General features: G+C 47.6%; 1 protein-coding gene across 3 annotated transcripts in view; it reads left to right on the forward strand.

The window, feature by feature from the left end:
- The first annotated feature begins 12,122 nt into the window (after positions 1-12,122).
- Positions 12,123-18,834, forward strand: part of MGA (MAX dimerization protein MGA) — a 58,575-nt gene continuing 51,863 nt past the window's right edge. Inside the window, exons 1-2 of one of the 3 annotated variants that reach the window (XM_021533481.4) lie at positions 12,123-12,262; positions 15,319-15,435. The gene's annotated coding sequence lies outside the window, so the exon portion shown is untranslated. Of the gene's footprint in view, positions 12,263-13,239; positions 13,362-15,318; positions 15,436-18,834 lie in introns of those variants that run through there. The other 2 variants (XM_085580298.1, XM_021533482.4) reach the window with 2 other exon arrangements.

Raw genomic sequence — 18,834 nt, forward strand, 5'->3', positions numbered from 1 at the left:
CATGTGATGGTACTCACTGTGTGGGTCATAGTCAGCCCCAGCTGAAAGTCATCTTTCTTCTTTCACCAAGCATGACTGAGCTACTTCTTGGGGCAGATAACTGTTTGGCCTGCCCAGGTGACAGTTAGTCTTCATTGCTCCAGCCTTGAGATTGTGAAGGCCAAAATCTGATGGGCAGGGGCCACCGGTTTCACAAACAGAGGCTTTGTGGCCATTGCTTTGCAGGAACCTGGGGAAAAGCCCTTTCTGGGATATGGTGCTTCCTACCCAGGAATGCAAGACCTTGGCATCAGTTCCTCCCTGAAAATTGTCGCGTGCACCCATCCAACCCACCCATCCAGTGCTCTCAGTGGAAAAGAGGTTTGGAGGAGGTGGGTAAAATTCAGCTCCTGACTCAAATGTTCCAAGCACAACATAAAAGAGTCCCTGGATTTCCAACTTGCAGAGAAGAAAAGGCGTACCTCACGCTTTTATTCTTCACAAGCAAACAGCACACTGCACGCCCTCTGCCTGCAGCTCACACAGAGAGAAGAGTGATGGGAAACAGCACAAGCGCTCACCCCCACATCTGCAATGCAGGAAAAACTACTTCCAAAGCATTAAGCAGCTGATTTTGTTAATTTTTTAAGGTTCCAGTGCCCAGTTTTGTCCCTTAGATCTGTTTCAAACGTTTTCATCCTTTTGCATAAAAGCCTGGACAGACCAGGTACAAATGCGGCTGTGTTGTGGGTGGGAGAGGCAACACCAGAAGAAGAACTAGTGAAAAAAGAAGGAGGGAAGGAGATTTTAAAATGGGGACAGATGGGATGAGCTGTCAAGAGGGAGTCAGAAAGCAGAAATGTGAAATTTTATATATGACATACCAGAACAGAGATGGCATTGACTCAGCTGGGACCAAGCAGGTGTCTGAGGTGGGGGCTGGCTGTGTGTTTTGGTAAAGGATGAGGTGCTCTCTCTGGTCCAACCCAGGTGCCCTGCAGTATTTTGCTCTCAAATCCCAAAGAGGCTGTACAGAAGTGGCCTGGCCCTGCGTCTGCTTGGAGACAGCACTGTGATCCTGACCCCAGGGAAGCTCCAGACTAAGAGCTCTGATTTAGTCACCAGCCTGGCACACTGTTTTTCTAATTAAACAAAATATTTCTCCTACAGCCACCCTTTTTTTCCACCACCCCAGTACAACAGTGCAGTCCCTCCCATCTTCCCAAGCAGCAGCCCTCACCCGGTCTACTGGGGCAGTGGGATAACCAATATCTGCACATTTATGCAGAAGCACCTTCTGTCCTATATGGGTAAGCCTGACCATGCTCCTTCATCCGTATCTCCCTGAGACAGGGAGACGGGATCTCTTTTTTAACAGAGGTTCGGGCCACGTGGGGCAGTTACCAGCTAAGTTGTGAGGCAGCATGGCTCCACAGCACCTAGCAAGAGCACAGCAGAGGCTCACAGCACTGCCTGTTATAGAGTAGTTAGTGCAGGAGGAGACATGCCCCTGTTGCCTCCAGTGCCAGGGCTGAGTGGTGAGCCTCAGCCCAGCCTGCCGATCCGGGGATGCTGCAGCCTGAGCCGGTAGCTGGGCAGTGTGAGGAATGGTGTGCTTGGCAGATCCTTCCAGCGAGTGCATGGATATACCTTGGAGTTACTGCACAGCTACACTGGAACCAGCCACCCTCCTTCTTGACCTGTGTTTGGAGGGAAGTGTTGAAGTTTCAACCCTGTAAAAACACTCCCTAGAAGTGAAATGCAATTAATTTTGAGTAAAAATCTGAATCTCACTGACCAGTGAAAGGAACTCATATTTGCACATAGATATTTTTCTGATTTACATTCTATACCTTGCTGGTAGTATTTATCCTTCCCTGATGCTCAGCAATCACCAACTTTTGCAAATTTCTTATTTTTTTTACCAGGGATTTCTGTGAGGAAACCTCATAGACAGTCCTATTTATACTGATTTGTTATTTCACACCTGATGCACTCCATTAAAATAGCAAGTTGTTCTACAAACACTGGATTTCTGTAGATTTAGCTCCAATGGGTGATTGCAACCTCTGGGTGAAACTTGCCCCTAGTTAAGGTTCTTACAAGACCCTTTTCCCTTGGTGGGGTGTCCGGCATCTAATACTCATTGAATTTCCATCTGCAGTGAAGGTACTGATGTGGAAGTAAAAAGGTCTGCCACATGCAGACTTTTTTTTGAAATCTTGTAGGAACTTAATTATCCTTGAGACCTCAATCTTGCCATTGCATGTGGCTGAAATAAAGCAGTGGATTCAAAAGCTATGAGGGCCAACACGTGCAGCTGGTGATCAGAGAGCCTTGTTACCATAGGAAACAGAGCTAGAAATCAATTACTTAGTCCAAGAACAGAAAAGACCAATGGACATGGGTTTTGATTGCATTTTCTGTCATATAAAGGGAATTCAGTGTCAGTATGAATCAGACTTCAGTCACTGCATGGAGGTCTAGCAACAACAAAGATGATTGACTCCTCATTTCCTAATTACTCCATGGATCCTCCAGCTTGAGGCATGCCAAGCCAAGTCACTCCCAACTGCAGTTAGGTGAAACGGAATATCTTTTGGTTATATTCAACAGTAGGACTGAAATTAGGGAACAGCTATTTCAGCAGCACAGAAAGTATCTAAACAGCTTTTGTTTCCTCCAATTTCTTTTCACTGGCTTGAAATGGATATGAAGGAAATGTGAGACCCCAGGAAATAGACAGCACTTGTTGATTTAAGCTTTGCTCAGTTCAAAATAGATTTTATAGAACTGGACTAGTTTCCAGAAGAGTCTATAGGAGCTGGCTCTTGCCAGCATGTGGTGTAAGGAAGCACAAATTTGTGACAAGAGGGCTTGCATGCATAAATGATCCAGGTGGAGTAAGGAGATTGCAGCACATACTGAAAAGCATACAGTGCCAGTACAGGTGACAGAAAGGGGGAGCTGACAGAAACAAGGGGTCACTGGAGAGCAGCAGACTGCGCACTGCAACATGGCAGTTACTGCAGCAAATTCAGAAGGTCTCTGCTCTCTTAGTTAATACATAAGACAATGATCCTGGCTGCTATCCTGTCATTACCTGAGCTGCGTGGGAGACTGCTGCTGCCTCTCTGCTTCTGCCAATGAATGCCTCTGCAACAGTGACTTTTGCTTGTGTGACATGGTGCTAGCCAGAGCAGAGAGCCCTTTGGTCACTCACTGCTGCCTCTCACTGTTCCTTCTTATTAAATTACCTTTAAAGAAGCTAAAAGCCCCCAAGGTTCACATTGCTAGATGATGTAAAGCAGCATGCCTCCCCAATGTCAAGCAAGGTTCAGAGCTAATTAACATATTTCCTGGTATTATTTGTCTGCAGAATCCCTCTTCTTACACAAAGATACACAGAGAGAAAGAGGAGCAGAAATACTGTGCAGGCATGTGGCAGGGTGAATGTAACATCACAGCAGGGTATATAAGGATGGACTGAGCTTTAACAGCCTTTTGGTGACCATGAACCTTGTACCTGAGCTGCAAGGGTGTAAGGGAAAAGGAAGATGGAGACTTGGGGTTATGCAAGGGACCTAAACTGCATTCCAGAAAGAAGCAGACGCTTAGCTGTTGCCAGAAGCCCTTCAAAGTAAAAAAACCCATGTCAAATCTGAACTTCAAGCCTTAGCATTTCATCAGACAGCTGGGACAATTTCAGGCCCTCTCCCCAATATTTGTTTGCTCCCTATCTGCTGCAAGTGGGGACCCCATCAGCCAGGGCCAGCAGTGCTGGTACTGCTGAGGGTAGTGAAGATATACCTGATGATGCACAGAAAAGGATGAAGCACAGGCACATGTTTCTACCAGCACTGCTGAGGGGGTGGAAATCTCTGGCAGAGCAAACAGCCGGTGACTTCTCACACTCCCTCCCCCCATCTGATTCACTCCAGCTTCTCTGCCAACACTCCCAATTACGCCAATGCACTTCCATTGAAACTGATATGCTGGGCTGTACCTGAGGCAACGATCAGGCTTACTATGTGAAATCTTTTCCATATTTCCCAACTATTGATAAAGTCTCCCTGGGTAGCCACTGAAATTGATCAGGGCTGCTGCCCTATCAGCCAGTGGGTTTTTCTGCAGGCATCATCAGGCAAGGATCCAAATGAGAGGGGCTGAACCTATTCATTTATGGCAGAAATTAGCATGGCTCGGTATTTCTCTGATTCCTTTCACAATATACTCCACAAAATATTGCCAGTCTGCTGAGCTCTAGGGTAGGGAGCTGCAGTGCTGGAACTAAAGACACAGTTGGCCCACAGGGACTTTTTTTGGGGATTTATGCTCACACACTCGACTATTGTAGTCTCAGTGGAGCAGACCTCATCCCAGAGACCTCCTGCACTGCAGGTCTGAACCACCCATTGCTGATAGTAGTGTAAATCTGTGAGAAATGCACTGAGATCATTAGATCAGATTTCTGGCATGAAAATAGCACAACCGAGGGAAGGATGTGGTATGTAACCCAGAAAAGCACCCAGACTGCCTATATACCATGCCCTGACCTCTCCTGGGTGAAGATGATCTGCTGGGATGACACTGGTTTTCTTCCTTGGGCCCGTTCAGCTGCTGAAGCATTATGTAGCACTGCTGAGCCCTGATGCTGATCCCGCAGCAGGGGCACTGCGCAGCAGCTCACGGAAGTCCAGAGGATGATGCCGTCACAAGGCTGGCAAAGATTCAACATCGTGCTTTGCAGCTTGCCTGTTTATCAGAAATCTGTGAATGTAGAAAATATGCACTTTCCTTTGTTCCAGAAAAGCTCTAAAATTTCATGAGAAAAAATTAATGGATTTATTTTCTCAGTAAACATCTCACAGAACATCACTGACACTGAATTTGGCAAATAAAGGAAAAGCTGTTCTTAACACATTAGAGCAATCGGGCATTAAATCTTAAAGAAGACAAGGCTTTCTGTGGGCTTGCCATACAGTAGCAGGATGAGGTGTATCTGTCTCTTCCACAACTCTTTTCCTGAACCTGCTAGCACAGATGGAAGCAAGGCATTGCTTTGTTTTCACCAGGTGTGGTCAAAGGGCACAAATGCCTTTCCCTCAGTGCAGATGAACCCACAGACAATGGCTTCTGTTACAGCAGTTTCTTCTCACTTGAGCTCTTGCTTGCAGGGAGGATGCTGGAAACAGGAGCAAGCCTTTGTTGTGGCTTCCCTGGGCACGAAGAGCCCAGGGAAGCCTAAAGTGAGCGAGCAATCCTGAGGAAGTTTGGGGATCAATTCCATTTTGCACCCCCCAGGGCCAGCTGCTGAGGACCGGCCAGCGAGCCAGTGTTGTCTGCTCCAGAGGGAGGTCAGAGAGGGCAGAGAGGGGATAGTGTGCCAGCTGGGGACATTTTGTAGTCTCTAGCATGACATTTGTGTCTCAGAAAGCCAGTCTTTTCTCCTACAAAGCAAATTGGAGCTGCTCTTGGGACTTGTATAACAGCAGATTTTGCCTGATTTTTAAAATCCCTCACATTCGTTTTTTATAATCCTAAGAAATATGCCCAAAAAGGCAGTTGAACATAGGCCCTTCAGAAAGCTGAAGTCACTTAATGATCTGCAGGTCTATAGGGGAAACCATTCCCAGCAGGTTCTGTTTCCCCCGCAGCTCTCCCTGCTGCCAGCTCAGCCATGAAATCCTATTTTGCATCCCACAAAGGCAATCTCAATACCTCCCAATGGCCACACCTCCTTCCTGTCCCTGCCCCAACTCAGATTGAGAACATCCATCTTGCCTGGCTTGGGGCAGTCCCAGCACCACCAAATGAGCCCCACTAACACTTAGACCCACAAGGATGCTGTGTGAAACCAGCCGGATCCTTCCCCTTGCTGACCAATTCAGGATCTTTGTCACCATGCTACTGAATTGTTCTAAGGGTCCTTGGAAGCAGGCACATTAGTTGAGATGGCCTCATTGCTTTACCCTGTTTAGTGACCTTGCTAGTGAACAGTGAAGGGTAATCCTGCTTATGTTTCTGAATTTTTAAAATTGTGATTCAGTTGTCAAGAAGGAGTAGCAGATTGCTGAGTGAGAGAAAATTCTATATTCTAGCTCCATACAGTCTAAGAGTTGGGAGATTTTCCTGGCCAGAATTTGCCTCTGTTCAGTTATTACCTATTGACTCCTGCAAAACTACAGGGAGCAACTGAAATGAGAATTTGGCCCCAGACTAGTAATTTTTGCTTGCACTGACATTCAGCATGCAAAACCTGATGAGTTTTCTGGATAAAGATTTGGTGAGCTTCTCTATGAAGCAGGCTTGTGAGAGATGCGGAAACATCTTCAAGTGCCAGCTCTCAGACCATACAGAGTTCGTTGCTTGTTTGTGCCCTAAGCTGCTTGTGCAGATTTTTGATGTGGTGTGTTGTTTATCAGCAGCATCTATGAAGAAACTGCATATTTGATAATTGCCTTGTCTGTGCCTTTTTAGTAGCTTCTCTGGAAACATTTCAGTGAAATATGTAACATGAAAACACTGACTTGAAGTGGGCACCTTAGCATGTCCTTGTTTTAGGTAAGGATGCTGCATTCATGGTGATTGTCCTGACAGTCCCTTCTCACACTGATTGGGGGAGTTTTGACTGAGGCAATGCTGTGAGATGGGCTGTGAGAATGCATCAACTGCTCACAGGCTACCCAAGGGCTGCCACTTCCCAGACTGGTGAGGAGCTGGACTGAGGAAACCATCCCTGCTCAAATTGGTACAGCACAAGCAGCAGGCTGCTAATGCTAATGGCTTTGATCTGTGAACATGCTCTGACTGCACTGCTCACTGATGCAGCCGTAGCTTTTTGAGCAAGTTTCCTTGCCTCAGGCCAGACTCTGAGAGCTGGTGCTCTGCTGCTGGGTGTCTGAGCTGGTCTCTGCATTGCATGCCTGCCTCAGGAGCTTTATTTTTTCCTTTGCATCAGCCTCAGAGGTAGGATGTGGGTAGTAAACCCACAAAAAGTGCTTAGGGCAGTGAGTTGCTTTGAATGGCAGAATTGTCCACCCTGCTGCTTAGTCCTGCCAGGGCACTACTGCTGGGGCTGGGAGGTGCCCTCACGCTCAAATGGGGCAGCTGATACCTTTAGCTCCCCTCAGACATCCTTGAGGAGGGCAAAAATTTTGCCACTCAAACACTGTTGGGGAGGACAAAATTTTGCCAATGCATAGGAGCTTCTAGATGGTCTGCAATGGTCTAAGAATGGTTTCCAACCCACCCAGAAAACCTGTGACCCCACTGTTCTGCCTCTGAGCAGCACCCCAGCGCCTGATGCCTGCCTCATCCCTTTCCTCTACTCTTCCCTCTCCCTTTTCCTTCCTCCTTCTTACCCACCGGGTAGGCCTCCAGCTTTGGGGAAGTTGAAGGCCTTGACCCTAGTATGCCAGTGGCAGTCTGGGCTGGGGGGGCAGAGTTTGCCTCTTGCAGGAGGGACGAGTGTGCCTGCTTCATGTCTCCTTTCACCGGGAGAAGCTGCAGGGCACGGGTAGAGTCTGTCTGTTAGATCTGTAATATCGTTTGGGGCTCCCAAAACTGCTTTAAATGAGGATGCTGCAGCATGAAAACTACTGGCTTCACATATCTGAGAAATCACCGCCATTTTCAGTTTAAAAGCAAATAATTCTAGGAGCCAGGAGAGGCTCGGTGCTGTCGGGAAGTTCAGCCAGGCGCGCTGGCATCGGGTGCCTCCGCGCCGCAGCTGCTTTCGCACCGCCGCTGGCAGACGTGTGCGAGCGGTTTGCAGCCGGAGCTTCCTGCCAGGCTCCAGGACAGCTCCGTGCTCACGTGGATGCCGAGCGACCGGCGCCGGGGCTCCCGCGGCGCGTGTACGGCCGTGGAAGAGCCCTGGGCCGGGGGACGGAGGCGCTCGCTGGCCGCGCCCGCCCGCGGGCCCCTGGGGCGCAGGGCGGCCGCCGCCCCCATCGCACGCCGCGCCCCCCAAGCGCTTCGGGGCAGGTTTGTGCCCCGGCCCCCGCCCCATCTACGAGCGGGACTCGGGTCGGTAGCGCTGCGATAGCGATCTGACCCGGGAGCTGCTCCGGCAGCCTCCTGCCTCGGGCTTGCCTGGGGGAATGTTTAACCCCTCGCGTGCGGTGTCACCGCGAGGAAGGGGCAGCCCAGGGTCTGGGGATGGTGGGTTTGAACCATTCTGGCAGGAAAGGCTTTGTTAGGCTGCGGTCCCTTCAACACGGGAAAAGGAAGGACAAAAGACTAGGCTCGGCTAGGCTTGTGGCAGCAGAAGAGCCAAAACTGCGGCACACAAAGCAGTTGGGAAAGACAGCGAGGCTGGAAAAGCTCCTCCGGGGTGGTCGGGGCTGCTCCCCTCGGCGAGCGATAGCCTTTGGCCAGATCCCAAAGGTACCTTGTGCCCTTTAGGAACTCGCCTACAGCAAGAAAGCCAAATCCCAGCGTCTCGCCGCTGATGCATTCCCAAGGGGTTTCTGCGTTCAATAAACACCGTGCCGGGAGTAAACTGCAGAGACGCGCCAGCAGCTCCTCTCCTGTGGGTGCTGCCGCAGGTCCCCCAGCTCTCTGTGGAATGACTGAAGTGAGGAGCTAAAGTGCAGCCTTGTTTCACCTCTGCTTTCTTTGGGCTGGGGAAGGCAACATCTTGGGAATTCGGAGGTCGCAATTGTCCCTGGTCCTCGTGGAGGGAAGCTGGGACGATCCCTGAGAAGGAGAGGACTTGGCCGCCTTGCAGTCTTGTGTAAAAGAGAGAGCAGAAGCCCAGCCTCAGAAGCACAGGTTCCTTTGAGTGTCCAGAGACAGGAAGACTAAAGAGGGAAGGCTGCAAGGGGGAGCAGTCTGGACCTCGATGAGGTCTTGGGGGGCTTTATCACATTGTGAAACAAAAACAGCAATGAAGTTAGGGGCACGTCTTCTGCTTTGCCTGCCATTTTTCTTTGTCGAATTATTAAAAAAAGCTGGACAGACTTTCCTCCCAACGTTACCTCTCCAGTCCCAGCTGCTGATTCCTGGCCTCTGGCTTTGGAAAGAAGAACCTTTCTTGCTGTACAATTGCACTGTAATGTGCAGCTCTGGTGACCAGTATAAGGGGAAGGTTCGGGTTTAAATTGTGACAAGGAGGCACAATAGCAGCAGCTCCAATGTAACCAAGGGAAAACCTCAGAAAGCAACCATCATCAATGAACCCTTTCCATGAAGGTCATTATTTGGAATACAAAATCCATGCTGCAAAGCTAGTAAATGTCAGCTTCACAATTATCTCAGTGATCTTTATCTGGTTCCCATGTGTGTAATGCTGATTTCATGAAAAATTCACACATTATTTTCTTCATATGATCCTGACTCGCTCAGTGCCCAGGAAGTTCCATCCTTAATCTGACATTTTGCAGGCTTTGAGTGATTGATTAAAGCATTTACATAACATACTTCAAACATGAGGGTTGTGGTGGTTGTTAAATGAAATTATTGTCATTTAAATGTAATTATTTTTACATTTTGATTAATTATAAATGGATATTATTAAAAGGAGAAATTTGTTTATAGGGGTTGGATTTCTACAGTCATCATGAATAAACAGAGCAGGTAATGAGTTTGGCAATAAAATGCCAGCCTTAGGCATAGACCAGATTTAGCACCACCCTTTCTCTTTGTATCACACTTCCTTCCTCCCACAAGCTCAGCCCACTCAAAACCTGTGTAATTTATTCTTATAAAAGGATATGCCTGTTTCTGCTCAGTTTTTAAAAGCCCTTATTTCCTAAATATGCTCCTCGGTGGGAACAGTCCTATTGGATTTCCAGGCCCATTTTATAATTCTTAATAGGATGGGTGGGGATGGAAGAGCTGAAAAAGTTGGGTGTTGATTTCAAGTGAAGAGGCCCACAGTGAACGATGTGTGAACAGGAGAGTGGAGAGAAATGGGATAGTGAGTGGGCCTCTGGGCAAACAGATGATGTGGAAGAGCAGTGTGGTCCTCGGGCAGACAGGGCCCTGGAAGAACAGGTACTGACTGCCCTTTTTCACTTCCCCCTTTAAAAGGTTTTATTCAGAAGGGAAAGGAGGGGGAGAGGAGGATAATTCTTTTTCTTGCTTATTTAAGGTTCCTCAATCTCTATTGATCTTTACTTTCCCAATAATTAACTTTCAAAAAAAAAAAAATAGCCAACAAACAAGTTTTTTTCTGCAAAACCTCACTTGTAATTTGGGCACCTCTGTTTCAAATGATGTGTACATTTTTAAAGTTAGATTTTCTCAATCTAACTTGCATAGGAACTTCTTCAACACAACAGTTGTGAGATCTACCTCTTCCCAATAAAAGATATTTTTTGCACTTAGAGACCAAAACAACAAATTTTCTTTTTTTTTTTTTTAATCTGTTACACGAAGTTGGCTCATTGCTGTAATATTCACAAACACCATCAGGTTTCCTTCAAAACTACTGTAGTCATAATGTCTTTTCCTCCTGAGAGATTATTGAAAACTTACTTCCCTTCCATGTGTTATCTTTTATTTTTCCAACTCCAATATCTTTGATTGCCTTGGCATTACTTCTTTATCCTTTAACTGTAATGATGTTGCAAACATATAAATATCAAACAGTACATTTTATTTGGGCGGCGTTTCCTCTGTTTGGCCTATTAACTAAAACAGATCCCGCAGCTGAGAATTGGGCATTTTATCCCTTATAGCAGCAGAATTTCAAAGAAGCTATCCCTAAATCAGCCCAGAAATTCCAAAAAGACATGTCCTAAGTCCACCAGTGCTTTCTCCATTGACACCCAAACCCTTCTGAACTTCAGCTGTAAGACTGTAAAAGCCCAACAAAAGTTTATGTACCAGTTAATGTATCTGCAACCTTTGTATACAGATTCCTCAAATATAATGTAAGTTGTGAGGGAAGATATCTTTGATCTTCTCAGTGATCTGAGAACCAACCACTCAATTTGGTATCAATTCAATGCAAAGTTCAAGTTTGGAGAAATATGAATCTCTGCCTAATGAGACACTTCCCCTTTTACATCCCTCATGGACTCCCCAGCCATACTGCCACACATTCTCAGTAATGTCACAATGCCTGGGGAATGCAGATTGCTGTGATGACTGAGCACCTTTCCAGGCCAAGACCTCCAACACAGAAATTTCAGCCCAGGGCTACATTATGGTGCTGTTTGTCACCAGCTTTTCTTTAAATTTTAAATTGGTTTCCATTACATGTGACCTGCCTTTACCTTAGACAACTTGAAATTATTTTTCAAGACTGCACGGGAGGCCTGGCCGTACTCATTGATGCAGCTACTGCCCTCGGTTACAACTGCCACACAGCTCAGCCAACCTGCACACGTCCATGTTGCCCAGAGCTCACGGGGATTTCTGTATTTTTTTTTCCCATCAACATTTGTTCCATTATTTAACTGTACACCAAATAAAGGCTTTCTGGATAAGTCTCCAGAATCACCTTTGAGTACGTCCCTATGCTGACAGTTTTTATTTAACTCTTTCGGCTCACACGTAGCTTCCCGGTGACTCGGGGATGGGTGTGAGTGCAGTTGCGTGCAGCTCCACAAACACTCCCGTCCCCGGGAGCCCGGCCGGGTCCGAGAGCCTTGTGCGAGCGGCAATAGCACCCACAGCGTGGGAATCCTTCTGCACTCCAGCATCGCTCCTTCGGCGTTCGCTCGTAGCTCCAGCTACCGCCAGAACATCGCACCCCGCAGCACACGAGCCCCTCTTCCGTGATTCACGAATGCGGAAGGCGGAGGAAAGACGAGGAGCCGCGGGAAGGCGCCGCAGGCGGCCGAAGGCGGTGCGGTGCGGCGGCAGGAGCGCGCCCACGGGGCCGGCGCGGCCACGGGAGCGCGCTCGGGGCGCGGCCGTCCCTCGGGAAGGGCGCGCGCGGGGCGCGGCCGCCGGCGGCGCTACCGCGCGGCCCCACGCGCGAGCAGCGTGTTATCCCTCGCGCACGGCCGGGGGAGGGGCGGGAAGGGCGTGGCCGGCGGCGCCCTGGGAGCGGAACTGCGTCGACGGGCGGATCCGGCCAATCGGCGGCGCGCCGCTGGCGGGGCGTCGCGAGGCAGCTGCACCGCACGGCCGCCGCCGGACCCCGTTGCCCCCCGCGCTCCGGCACCGGCCTCGCGGGGGGGCGGGAGACAAGCCGGGGGAAGGGCCCGGGAACGTGCGTGGCCCACGTGATGGACCGCGGCGGCCAATGAGGGCGGCAGGAGGTCGCGCGTGGCGGGCGAGGGCCGCGTGGGCCGGGGCGTTGCCGGGCGGCGCGCGGACTCAGGTAAGAGCCGGCCGCCCCCCCCTCCCTCGGAAGTTTTTCACTCGAGGTGGCGCGAGGCGTGCGCGCGTCACGTGAGCGCGGCGGCCGCCCAATCACCCGCACGCGCGCCGCCTGCCCGCGCGCTGCCGCCGCGCCCGCGTTTGAGGCGAGGGGGTCGCGCGCGGGACGGGAGCGGGACCGGCGGCCGCTCGCACCCCTGGCGCGCCCCCGCGCCGCTCTGTTCAGGGGTGCGAGCGGGCGGGACCCGGGGGCGCGGGCAATGGGTAGCGGCCGGCGGTCACCTGACCGGGGGGATTGTTTAAAGGGACCGAGCGGCATCCGGGCTCTCCAGCCGGGAAGGGTCGGGTGAGGCCCGGCCCCGGGCAGCTGCCGCCGCTCCCTAAGCCATCGCGCTCCGAGGGATCGGCCCCCGGTGGGGGCGTGGCCGGCGCCACCTATGAGACGGGGCTGGAGCGCCGAGAGAGCCTTTCCCGGGAAGCGGCCCCGGTGCCCCCTGGGTGGCAGAGGCCGGCGGGCTGGGCGGGGCCGGAGCGGGGCCCCCCGGCCGGGGGCGGGGCGGCCCGCGGGCGGCGCGCGTGCGCCCCGGCAGGGCGCGGGGGCGGGCGCGGGGGCGCGCGGCCCTCGGTGCTGCCCTGCTTGGAACCGCTCGCACTGAGCTGGTGAGTTTAGAAGGGAGTCGAAGCGCGAAGGCGAGCTCAGTGAGGAGCGGCTAGGCACGAGGGCCAGCGGCTGTTTCAGCAGCCCGGGGAGATGAGTGGCTTCCCAGTATGTGGTTGGAGCATCTTGCCTGACTCATTGTCAAATCTTGCACAACAGTCACGCTGCCTTGCTCCCGACGTGAACTGTGTGAAGGCATGGGCCGTGTGTAATCGCACTTGATGAGATGGGCTACAGCTCCGAAGATTTGAAGTTGCTGCAGACTGAAAACCGAGGGCAGTTTAAAGAAGAGGGGCAGGCTGAAGCTTTGGTCTTGTTGCTTGCAGCTGTTCTGCCCGATGCAGCTGCAGCACCCTTTCAGTGCCCTCGGGCACAGTGCCTTGTGAATCTGTACAGATAACTGGAAAGGGAAATTTATTCTGCTTCAAAAGTGTTCCCATAGGTGAGCATTTTTGTACAGCTTTTTATAGGGAGAAAAAACCCATATTTCTTAGGTCTGGTGGAGATGGGCAGCATTCATTCACTTCCGTATTTCATCTAACAGCAGATGGCTGTTAACCTCACCCATTGCTGGCTCAGTATCGGTTCAGATGCTGTTGTTCCTGCCATGGGAGAAAACGTGCAACTAGAGGAAACCAGTGGTGAATAAACTTGTTTGGTTACCTTCCAGGAAAAAAAAAAAAAAAGGAAATTATTTTTGAATGTAGGCTGCTTCTTCATTTATATGCAAATCCACTAGATTGTTTGTGAAGCTCGTGATTGTTTTTAAAAACAACCTTAAGAAATGGGAAGTCCAAGACATTTTCCTTACAAACGCAATGAAATAGGTCTCTGCCTACTGGAGTGAGAAAGAGCTCTTCTTTGTGAGGAGGCTGTTGTCTGTTTGCTGTTTCATAGACAGCAGAGGATCTACAAAAGAACACTCAGTCATGGCATGTGCATAGGGAGCAGTGCCACTAGTTGTGGCACTAGCAGGGCTTTCCTCTTGTCTTTTTCTTCCATAACTAAGGATGTGTTGTGCTGTGTTGGTTTGCTTTTTTTGTTACTCTTTCTTAACACTGGATAACCTTAGAACAAATAATCATGGTGATGGTGGAGCTGCTCTTCTCTTTCCATACAAAGATGGTATGTACTTTCACTGTTGGATTTTGTCTGGTTTTAGTACCTGGGATAAATCCTTTGCTGAGCTGAATAAGGAAGAATGCAGTGAGAATGATATGTGAGAGAAGGATGATGAAGGTGTGTCATAAGAAGAAAGCAACCAGAAGAAAGCTCTTTTGTTTTATTTTTTTTAATCAAGCCCAAAACAGAAAGGCATTAAAGGAATGTGAACAGCATAAAAGAGAGAAAATGAATGGGAACTAGATAAAACCTATCTACAATAAAAATGCAATCTTTGTTCCAGTGACAATGTCAGGAAAAGCCAGTTTGGACAATGACAAGACTGTGACCCAGATACTGTTAAACAAATATTTGTGATGTTGGAATTGTGCTGTTTTGCTAACTCTTGTACAGTACTTTCTGTTAATTTGGTGTGGTCTTATGACCCCAGGGTAAGTCAATAAACAGTAATGAAGAGGGATATAAACCTGGAGCACATCACCAATGATCTGGACTTGAATGAGTGTCACGTTCTTTTTCCCCCTAAAAGGGGAATAAAGGTTCCTTGGCAGCTCTAACTTGCTGAACCACTGGTGACTCTGTAGCAATGAGTATTGCTATAAAATAACTGGATAAGTAGGACAGTCCTGAACTCGGGTGACGGCTTTTTATTTACGTCATTTTTGGTTTTTTCTTCTATGATGTGGACAAGATCCCCAGCTGAAGATTCATGTATGTGATAAATGTTCCTTATGATGGCCATAAAGGGATTGAAATTTATCAAAATGGTGCTATTCCTGCTGATTATGTCTGGTTTCTGCCAGTGTTGCATGGCAAAAAGCATAAAGCATTACTTCATTGTTTTATTTTGTGATTTTTGGTAGTTGAAATAATAGTATGTTAACAAATACAGCATTCATTGAATGTATGAGCAATGGGCATCTCACTCACTGCTGAAATATAGGAAGTAATGTAAAATACATTAACCTAAATATAACATGTTGTATATAGGTAAAAAGAGCATTTATTATTAGTTAACTTTACTTTCCCCCCTGGCCTCTCACCAGTGATTCATTCTTAACAGAAATCACAGAATCATTTTGGTTGGAAAAGACCTCCAAAATCATGGAATACAACCTTTGACCCATCACCGCCTGTCAGCTAGACCATGGCACTGTGTTTGCCACATCCAGTTGGGTGCATTTCCACTTTGCAATCTTCAGTGTTTGGGAAGTGTTTCCCAGAAGTTCAGGTAGCTCTTGAGAGATGCAAAATACTGTATACATTGTATGTTGCAGGATTAATGCTGTTTGAAAAACGACTGACTTTATGGGCAGCTGGAAGTTTGGATTCCATGGCATGGTATGGCTGTTGGAGTGGGGAAGCAGGAGTTTCTCTTTCCTCTGCCTTCCCAGGTATGTGCCTTGTTCCTCCAAAAGCAGCTGCTGCTCTTGCAGGCGTGTAGCTCTCAGTTGTGAAGCACTTTCTGAACTACCACCTATTCATCCTGCAATAGTTGAGACTCTGAGTGTGACATGAATTTGGTTTTAGTGTAAAGCAAGACTCTGGGCTGAAAGCTGACAGTGCACAAGCTGTGTCAGACTTTTTGTGAGCATAAGTGCTTTCTGACTGCAGTTGGAGCATGTGTTTCTTCAGCTTTGCATCAGCAAGAAAGCTAAAAGCATTTTTAAAATGACTGAAAAACTTTTTTCCTGCAACAGTCCATTTCTTTCAATAATTTTTTTTTCTTGATCTCAATTTTTGTCTAGATTCTGCCACCACTTTAATCTTTTGTCTTCTTGGCACTAATCTATATTTCTTTACTAAGGCTAAGAAAATAATTTAAGCTAGTTTCCTATCAAAAATAACATTATGTAAATTTCTGAAAGTAAATTTGGGCTGATTCTCTTGCATAAGAACAGAGATCTGTAGCTGATGGATGCTGAAAATTTTTAGAGACATCCATGTACAGCAAACATTAAGCTCTGGAGACTACTACTGGTCTGGAGAAGGAGTTGGAGGCCAGTGAGGCTGGTTATGGCATAGAAAATGGGACTAGATACCTTCCTAAATGCAAATTAATCCAGAGTTTTGGTTAGATTAACAGAATTCCTTGTGGGTTGCTACTGTTAATCATTCTCCAAAGTAGAAAAACATTGTCTAAAGAAAGAACGTTTTTTGTGTTTTAACTCTTTTAGTCTGCACGTTGCACAACACTTCTGGTTGTGGCATCACTAGGTTTTCAGCTCTTTAAATGCTTGTGGATTTTGTTTTTTTGGTTGGTTTTTGGGTTTTTTTTTTTTTTTTTTTAATGCCCAAAACGTGGGATTTTTGAGCCCAGTCAGGGCTGTTTGGTTGTAGTTAGTGGTAAACTTTAGACTGCTGTAATAAACTGCTGACTGCTGCTGTGGGTGTGTTACACTGGCACAGCTGGTTTTGATAGCTGTTGTTTCCAGGTAGTGAGTGTAGTTTCAGCTGGTGCTTGTTTTTAGCAAGTGAATTTAAGAGCTGAAAGCCTCCTTTATGCTCCAGTAATGCTTCTGTAGTAGTGTCTTTCACACTATGCTATGTGACAGAAATGTCCTGTCCTTGTGTAGTAGTAACCTTTGTATTCAGGGGATTGCCAACAAAAAATGTAATCTACACTTCTTGTGTGTTTTTCACAAATTGGCAGCTGGTCTCTTTTACTTAACTATGTATAGTTACATGTGTATACATGCAACTATATACAATGTATTTTGTCCTCTGTCGCAAAGCCTGGGATTTGTGACCCTCCAATTCCTTCTTTGTTACTGAATCTTTACCACAGGTTAAATATAAGAACGGCTGAAGAACAGTTTGTTGCTGCAGTTCTAACAGTTACAGTCTCTTATTACTTGTAGCAGGTAGGCTTGAGTGGGTGCTTTATAGGCATGTAGGTGATATGAAAACAGAAGCGTGATTTACTGGGTGTTGAAATGCAGCTTGTAAAGACTGTAGGTCATGCCTTCAAGGGAATATGTCTGAAAGAAGCATTTGGGAGAAGAGTCTATGTCTTGGTAGTGAACTTGGGCATTTGAAATACTTTATACTAGCCAGTAATGGGATGGTTTTAACTCCCTCTGATCAGGGATTCAGTAGGTGCAAGCCAGTTCATTTCTGTGCTGCCAGTTCATGTTTAGCACAAACCAGTCCTTAAAACTGGTGTTCATAGTGATCTAAACAAGATGATATTCTTTAGTGCAGCACTGCTGTTTCTTGTCAGCTTTAAGCTGCTTAGAACTGGGTTATTTAAGCTGGTGGGAGTCTGTAGTACTGCTGTGAATTCTACCGATGAATCTGATCTCTTGATAAACCAGGGGTTCAATTTTGGTGCAGGCAAGCCTGTCTACCTGCCTTAGGTAAAATTGTAGGAAAATCTCTGGCAATGTCAACAGTCTCTGGTTTGTTTTTTTTATCATGACTGGAACATGTGGCCTGTGGGCCATGAACATGGAGCACTGTCTGCTCTTTAGTTCTGTCTGTTCTCAATTTTACAAATTACCCTTTGCCTGAAAAAAAACCCTCACTTATTTCTGTTTTGTCATTGTTCAGAAGTAAACTGGTTAATACAAAACAGCATCTCTATCCTGTGGCCCTAAAACTTGATGACTGCTCTACAGAAAATGTGATGACTGTAGGTATAAAATGACTGCCCCTGGAATTATTTCTGACTGGATTTGTTACAGGAAAAATACTATGCTGGATCCAACACCTTGAGGATGTTACAGCTCCATGCCCCAAATATGACCAGTAATAAGGCTAAAAATATATTGTTGGTAGCTACAAGCCCATCAAGCGCCTGCACACATGACATTTACATGTAAACATGTCTGGCCACACCAATCAGACAGACACACAGAGAGCAGGAGTACAGCAGAGACAGCCATATCCTGCTCCCTTCCCTGTTTGAGCAGGATGAGGTCATACACGTACATGTATGTGTGTGTATATATATATATATATCTGTGTGTGTATACATACATATATGTGTGTATGGTTGATACCCTGCAGCAGCAGAGTTCAGACGCTGTTGGTTCCTGAATCCCAGTCTCCCTGGTTGCTGGCATGTGGACACAGCAGCTGCAGAGGCCACAGTGCTGTTCCTGGTGCTGGCACATGCTCTGTCTCTCAGGTGGCTGAGACTACCCTGCTTATGTCCAACACCCCTCCACCAACAAGACCCTGCCCACTAGAGACAGAGGTGTGCATACATGCATAGAGCTGGTGGCATTCCTCTGAGCCTCCATACAGACCCACCTGTATTAATGTTTTGATGCATATTCATCAAGTCTCTTAAAAACGTGTTTTCTTTAGTTCTGTGCTTCTGAGATAAGTTTTTGCTATAAGAAATTATGTTCCCAAGGAACCTCTAAAGGGATGCTGACCTTTTGTAATGTTGCTCTTCTGCCAATTTTCAAATAAGACAAAAAAAAGACAGATTGAGGAGCAGTCCTGAGAAAATTATAGTTTGTAGTAGGCAATGGGCAGTGCAAAATTTGAGTGTGTGGGTGAGCCGGGACCTTTGTGTTACCCTACTAGCTGATGTCTGCCTTCTAGCATCATGTGTAGGTCTGTTGTTTCATAGTGGATGCAGTGTTGATAAGATAAATTACCTTAATGGGAAAAGGGATGGGAGGGGGGCTTCATGGAGATGTTTTTGCCTGCAGCTGTGATGCATTTTGATGTGGATTTCCTTAATGTTCAGAACTCCGTTTTAGCGGGCTTATTGTCAGAAATGCCAGGTTTGTTATGTGTAATTAATTCCCTTGGTGTCTGTGAAGTCCTGCCAGGCT

The sequence above is a fragment of the Lonchura striata genome, chromosome 5 (assembly GCF_050655825.1).
Source record: "Lonchura striata isolate lonStrDom1 chromosome 5, ASM5065582v1, whole genome shotgun sequence".
In the NCBI taxonomy this organism is placed as follows: Eukaryota; Metazoa; Chordata; class Aves; order Passeriformes; family Estrildidae; genus Lonchura; species Lonchura striata.